Source organism: Equus asinus, chromosome 1 (genome assembly GCF_041296235.1).
Source record: "Equus asinus isolate D_3611 breed Donkey chromosome 1, EquAss-T2T_v2, whole genome shotgun sequence".
Taxonomy (NCBI): Eukaryota; Metazoa; Chordata; class Mammalia; order Perissodactyla; family Equidae; genus Equus; species Equus asinus.
Genome location: NC_091790.1, coordinates 30,239,255 through 30,246,931, shown reverse-complemented (window position 1 = coordinate 30,246,931; position 7,677 = coordinate 30,239,255).

Sequence of the window (7,677 nt, the reverse complement as noted above, 5' to 3'; positions counted from 1 at the left end):
ACACTTAGCACTAAAATAGAAAGATGTAGGGCCAGCCCCTGGCCAAGTGGTCAAGTTCAGGCGCTCCGCTTCGGGGGCCCAGGGTTTTACCGGTTCAGATCCTGGGCATGGATATGGCAACACTCATCAGGCCACGCTGAGGCAGCGTCCCACATAGCACAACAGGAAGGACTTACAACTAGAATATACAACTATGTACTGGGGGGCTTCGGGGAGATAAAGGAAAAAAAAAAGATTGACAACAGATGCTAGCTCAGGTGCCAATCTTTAAAAAAATTTTAAAAAAGAAAGACGTAAAGCAACTTGGAGGACTTATGAATAGCTGGATCCAGGGGACAGCCCCATGGCCTAATGATTGGGTTCAGTGCACTCTGCTTTGGCAGCCCAGATTCAGTTCCAGGGCATGGACCTACACCACTCATTAGCAGCCATGCTGTGGTGGTGACCCACATACAAAATAGGGGAAGATTGGCACCAATGTTGGCTCATGGTGAATCTTCCTCAACAGCAACAAACATAGCTGGATCCAGGAGAGAGGAACCCCACCGGCCAGGGGCCCCCAGTTAGACCCCAGCGCCTGTTTTGCAAAGAGAGCAATGAATGGAACCATTTTCCACAGGCTGTGCCAGCAAAGCATGGATTGAGAGCTGGCTGGTGGCTGGTCGGGTTCCTCAGGGAATTCTTTTCCAATACAAATACTCAATTTGAAAGAGAATGTTAGTAAATTATAGAAATTTGCCCCAGGTGTACGGGAGCCAGAGGATGGGTAGGGGAGACCAAAGAGATGCAGAAAGGGTTATGAAGCATTGGCCAGACTGGGAGGTACCAAATGACACTGTGGAAATAAGACAAATGATTTTATTACCGGAAGGCAAAATGCCTCTGTGGTTTGAATGTTCTCTCTAAACCACAGTTTTCAGGCAAGCCTTCTCAGAATCAGTAACCTCTAAACACGGGTTAAACCTTGATTCTACACCCTGTTTTCTCCTTGTTTGGAGGAAGTTGCACCAGGTTATAGGAAGGCTCAGCCAGGGCAGAGGCGTTTGGGTCTGGTGTATGTCTAAGACAGGGACAGAGCCCGTAAAGAGAGCAGAGAAGGGGAGAAAACACACCCTTTGTGTTGGTGCAAGAAAGAAGGGGAACTTTGAGCGACACCATAGGAAGAACGAGAGAGCGGGGCACCAGCCCCAGTTCCATAACTGAATTTAGGAAACTCAGTTAACATCCAGCCTCCTCAAGAATGAGGTTAAAGTGGCTGATCTCCAAGGTCTGAAATCACTACAGTTCCATAATTCATGGCCTCTTAGTCAAAGACATCAGGCTTAAAAATTAGAAAGGGAGCAGGGAGGGGACATAGCCAAATTCAATTCCCTTCCAGCACGGCTTTGTTTTTTTTTTTCTAAACCTGTGACTCCATCTGAATAAGATTCCAAGTCTCCAATCTTATAAGATCCCCCAGTAAATTCTGAGAGACCAACAGCCACTGAGATTTCCGAGGCCATCAGTGGGTGCCAGTTTCCCTTCTCTGCCACACACCCCTTTTGAAACCACACCAGTCATGGGGCAACTGGGAAATAACTCAATCCTTTCATCTCCCGTGGATGTTATACACGGTTTCTCCACGGGAGCTGCCAAAGATACTAAGCTCTCCTCTGCAGTTTCACTGTACAAAAATAGAAGGAGACTAAACAAGAAAATAGATGCAATGAGGCCAGCCCCGACACACACTGAAGCAGGGCTCCAAAGCTGACTTAAGCCCACAAAATGTGGACCAGGAAAAGGCTGGTTTCCTCTCCATTTTTAAGGCATGAGCGAAGCTACTGAGAACTGAGGAGTAAAGCTAAGAATGCTTTGAAGGATATATATTTTAATGTTTTCTACATTATGCTATTGGCTAGCAAGCCACCTGGAACATCTGTTTCTAGCTATGAAACTGTTCATGGAAAACACTGGCAAAGGCTCCACGATCCTCTCAGCTCTTGCTTCGTCCTCAGGCCAACCTCCTCCCCTCCAGGACCCCGTGAAAACCAAGCCTAAGGTGACTGTTCTCATGGTGAAGACTAACCAAGCTTGGTTCAGTTGGCTAAATTTAGGACTCTTCACAGGTTACCATTAATTCATGTCTAAGCTGCATTCAATTATACCAGGAAATAAAATATAGTTAAGCTTGGCCTCCTTGACATTATGAGTTTCTCCTTTTTGTGCCAAATATCATTCACCCTGAACACAAGCCATGATCTTCTCCCTAGTGATGGATATATTGCTATGGAATTAGCTTCTCCCTTCTTCCAGGCAATTGGAGAGGTCTTCCCCCCAATTTTTGAATCGTTTTACCTCCTTCCTAACTAAGAAGGTTTTCATCCACATAGCATAGGATGACAGGCCTGGGAAGCTGAAGGACCATCATGCCTGGCTAAAAGAGAAATAACCCTTTCACTTCCAATTGCAAGATACACCCACAGGATTAATAGTTCCCTCATGTTAGTTACATAACTCTATGAAACAGTCAAATGTAGAAAGACCACTCAGTCTTTGGGAGGCTAGGAGAATGAGAGATATCCCTCTGGCTTAAGAGGAGCCCATGGTTAGCAGGCTACCTCTGCTGAGAAGTTCCCTTTCCAGCAAGATTGCCCCTCCTAATACACACCCCCTACACACACACACACACACACTTACTCTCACACTCACAGTCATCAGTCGGAAGAACAAGCCCACGATGTGTCTATGAATGATGGCATCAGAACATTCAACAGACCACCAGCTGCTCCCATTTGTCCTGGGTGTTGCCAAGTTGTTGCGTTGGTCATTCCCCTCTCTGGTCCCAGATTCTTCACCTTGGTTCACATCTTTATTGCCCCTCTGCGTGTCCTTCCCCAAGCCCTGAGACCCATATCCAAAAGACCTCTCTGATAGATACTAGTGATGTCCATTCAAACGGACAGAGTGTAACTGGGTGTCCCACATATTTGGGGTAACAATTTTTCTAGGAAAATACTGGTCATGTGAAATTTGACCCCAAAATCCCAAGTACCAAAAAAATTGATGAACAATGCCATTTGGACGTGAATTAGTGATACACTTAGCCTTTGCAGAGGTAAGTCAAGTCAAAATATATAGTAACTTAATTAATTCCTATAACTATTACTCTCCCCATTTCATAGATGGGGACATTGGGATGATAGCGAATGTAACTGTTTGTATGCCTCCAATGTTTTGTCCTGTGTGAGCGTAAGACTGTGTTGTAGTCATCCAAGTTCACACACCTGTGAAACAGTGCACCACAAACAGAGGCTGACACCATTCATCATGTGTTGTCTGTCTAACCCACGCTCCGAAGAAGAGGGAGTTTTAGTGTAATAAAGGGAAATTTTTACTTTCTGAATAGCAGGAGCCAGAATTCTCCTTAGGGAGGAAAATACCCTGGCAAGTTGCTTCGAGGAGAAGGGGAAAACCTGGTGAAATATCTGTGTGGAGGAGCCCAAGCCCCCAACAGGAGCTTTGTGGGAGGGTATGGGAGCGATCAGGAGAGAAGAGAAGAGGAAGCAAGGAGGAGGGAGAGGAGGGGCCAACTCGAGAGGCAGTGAGATGGCAAAGGGCGAGGCAGCCAGCGTGGAGCAGAGCATTGAGAAACCTCCACCGGCCAGAAGGGCTCAAATCGTAACTATGTCCAACGTGATTTGTGGGTACTTTACTGTTTTACTAGGGTTAAAATTTACATAGGTGTTTCAAAAGTCATTTTTTTTCTTTCTTATATCAGATCTCATCTGGCTTTCTAATCCCAATGGTCCTTGATGGTGCGCATTTGAGCTTGTCCAGTATCTCAGATTTTCCCGGTGTAAAACTTGGTCTGTTTCACATTATAACCACCTCTTTCCAAATCCTTCCTCTCTCTCTTTCTCCTCGCCTTCTCCCCAGTGGCATCTCAGGTCTGACATCATGGCTATGTGTGTGTGTGTGTGCGTGTTTGTGTGAATGAGAGTTTATTTGTGTGTGTGTTTGTGTGAGAAAGTGTGTGTATGTGAGTGTGTATTTGAGTGTGTGTTTGTGTGAGTGAGGGTATGTGTGAGAAGTGGTGTGTGAGTGACTGTGTGAGTGTGTTTGTATATGCGAGTGTGTGTATGTGAGAGTGTGTTTGTGTGTGTCTGCGTGTGTGTTAGGTTGATGGGAAGGCTTATTCTGGTCCTCAGGGATGCTATGCTGACATCTCATTGACATGCTCTGCCCCCACTGCCAGGTTCTCAGAGTTTTTGAGGTTCTGGCAGGCATTGTGAAATCTAGCACTTGACAGGGGCTTACTGGCAGGCAGGGCGCTGGTGGTCCTGGTCATCTAGTTATCTCTTCTACTTTAACATGGCTGAGGAGCCTCCTTGAAAGCCTTACATTGCCTTGGGAATCCTTAAAGACCACGGATAAAGACCATTCAAAGGGTAAATACCAGCCCTGGCGAAATCAACTTCCAAAAGTTCCCTGTTACAAAGGACAGTAATAATAGCTCTATGGCAAGGGTGAAACTAACCACACGTAAATGACTAGTGGATCTCGGTGTAACTGTGACCTTGTGCAGCTGAGCCCTGAAGAACATGGGGTGCCTTCGAACTGGAACACTTTGGAACTTGGAAGTTGTCCTCGCTGTTATAAGATGCTTGTCTCATTGGATTAGTGTCCCATGTGTTTCACACTGAACTATAATCTTAGCTAGACACCCAAGCTTGGACCCCTATAGCCCCACAAGCCCAGAACAAGAGTTTATTGCCAAAACCCTTGTTAGATTTTCCAGAGAAAGCCCATTTGAAAACTTAGGCATGCCTTATCATCCTCTGAGTGTCTCCCAGCCTCTTCTCCATTCCATCCTATTAGGTCCTTCCAAAAAGGAGGAAATGAAAGCACTTACAGTCTACCAGAGCAAGCTTAACCATGCCTTACCCATGGCAGGTCCACAGTAAATATTTGTGACTAATGAAGATGCTGAAAACTGTCACCCTGGACTGATCTCACCCCCAACGGAACCAAGTGAAGAAAAAGGGGAAGGGTATTAATTCCAATGTGTGCAAGCATTGCTGGGCAGTAACAAAGCATAACTTGTTTGTTTTTTTATTTCTGTGCTGCAAATGAGAGCACGCAGGCTCAGAGAGGCTATCTAACATGTCTGTGGTCATAGCAGTGGGGTGTGGTTTGAACTCAAGTGTTTCTGACCCAGAAGCTCATGCCACTTCCACTATATCCATCACTCTGGGTGGTACTTGACTACAAGGCAAATGAGAACAGAAGAGGTTTTCCATAGATGCCTTTAAAGGTAAAGAAGTTTCCTTCTGTTCCTAGTTAACAGAGATTTTTATCGTAAGTGGATATTGAATTTGGCAAATACTTTCTCTCGTTCTACTGAGATGAAAATATGGTTTGGCTTTGGGTTTGGTTTTTCAGTTTGTTAACATGGTGAATTACATAGATTGATTTTCAAATTTTAAACCAACTTTGCATTCCTGGGATAAATATATTCCTGATCAATAATATATTACTCTGTTTACATACTGTTGGATACAATTTGCTAAAAGTTTGTTAAAACTTTTACAGTGATTCTCATGATGACATTAGTCTGTAGCTTTCTTTCCTCATAATGTCTTTGTCTGGTTTTATTACTGTTTACCATTTATTAAGAGGTAATGCTAGCCTCATAGAATGACTCTTGAAGTGTAGATGAAAATAATCGATAATCAATCCATAAATCAAAATTGAGGTGAATTTATCACAAGCCAGATCTGACGGCTACCCTGGGGGAAGGAATGGCACCAAAGAAGTGGGATGTACAGAGTGGTTTTGTACCATCTTGGACCAAACAGCATACATCACATATGATAGGAATGTCCCTTTTACAACAGTCGCGAGATTGCCTAGCCGGCACAGCACAGCTATTCACACAGCAGGGAGCAGGTCTGCTGTTTCGAGCTGGGTAGTCATAGGGTGAGTGCAGCAATTAATTCCCAGCCTAGGGAGAGATGCTTATCCTTAAGGAAATGCCAAGGTGGGGGAAGTTGCGTCTTTATCTTAAGGGCATTTGTTCTTGTCTTTGGGACACAGCAAATGCTTAAAGCAGATATACGATGAATGCTCAACGGCCACGTCAGGCCATTTTGGAAAAACAAAGTCGGGCTGAATTAGGTTTACACCAAATGGCTTCTTCACATACTCCAATACATCCTATTGCTTGCCATTTGTTTATCAAAAGTATTCCCTTTTCTTCAATTGTCCAGAGGAGTTTGGGTAGAAAGGATATAATTTTTTTTCTTAAATGTTTGGTATGATTCATCAGTGAAGACATTTGAGCCTGAAGTTTTCTTCATGGGATGATTTATAACTATAAATTCAATTTCTTTAATAGAAATAGGACTATTTAGGTCATCTTTCTCTTTCTGAGTCAGCTTTGGCAGCTTCTATGTTTCAAGGAGTGTGTCCCATTTCATCTAAGTTTTCAAATTTATTGGAATAAAACTGTTTAGAATAGTCCTTTATTATCCTTTAATATCTGTGGGTTCTGTTATGATGTTACTTCTCTCATTGTTTATACTGGCAATTGTGTCTTCTCTCTTTTCTTCCTGATCAGTGTGCCTAAGGTTTATCAATTTTATTGATTTTCTCAAAGAAGCAGGTTTTGTCTTAATATTCTGTATTCTTTTTCAAGTTTATATTTCATTAATTTCTTTATTATTTCCTTTCTGCTTACTTTGAGTTTAATTTTCTCTTTTCTTATTGTTTATTTCCTGACTAAGAAGCTGGGATCATTGATATGAGTCCTCTCTTCTTTTCTAATACAGATATTCAGTGCCCTAAATTTCCCAATAAGTACTAACTTAGTGGCACATCACAAATTTTTATCTGTTGCATTTTCATTTTAATTCAGTTCAAAACACTTTCTAATTTATCTTTTGAGTTTTTCTTTGATCCATGAGTTTCTTAGAAGTTTAATTGTTTAATTGTCAAATATCTGGGAGTTTTCAGGAGCTCTTTCCATTTATTGATATCTAATTTATTACCATTACGATCAGATCACGTACTTGTATAACTAGAATTATTTTCAATGTATTGAGACTATTTTTATGGCCCAGTGTATAGTCTTCCTTGGTAAATCTTCTATGTGCACTTGAAAGGAGTGTAGATACTGCTGTTGTTAATTGGACTGTTCTGTGAATGTCGATTAGGTCAAGTTGGTTGTCAGTGTTGTTCAGATCCTCTTCTACGTCTTTGCCAATTTTCCTGTCTGCTTGTTCTATTCTTTATTGAGAGAGGATATTTAAATCTCTGACATGATTGTGGCTTGGCTGTTTCTCCTTGCAGTTCTACCAGTTTTTGCATTATCAATTTTGAAGCTCTGTTATTAGGTGCATAAACGTTTATGATTGTTATGGCCTCTTGATGAACTGGCCCCTTTATCATTATGAATTGATTTTCTTTATCTCTGCTGACTTACTTTGTTCTGAAATCTAATTTGTCTGATATTAATTTAGTCGCCCCAGATTTCTTTTGGTTGGTGTTAGCATGGTGTATCCATTTCCTTAGTTTTACTTTATCTACTTGTCTCTTTCATATTTGAAGTGTGTTTCTTGCAGACAGCATAAAATCGGGTCTCACTTTTTATCCCATCCAGCAACCTCTTCCATTTAATTGATGTCGGTGTCGGTTGGC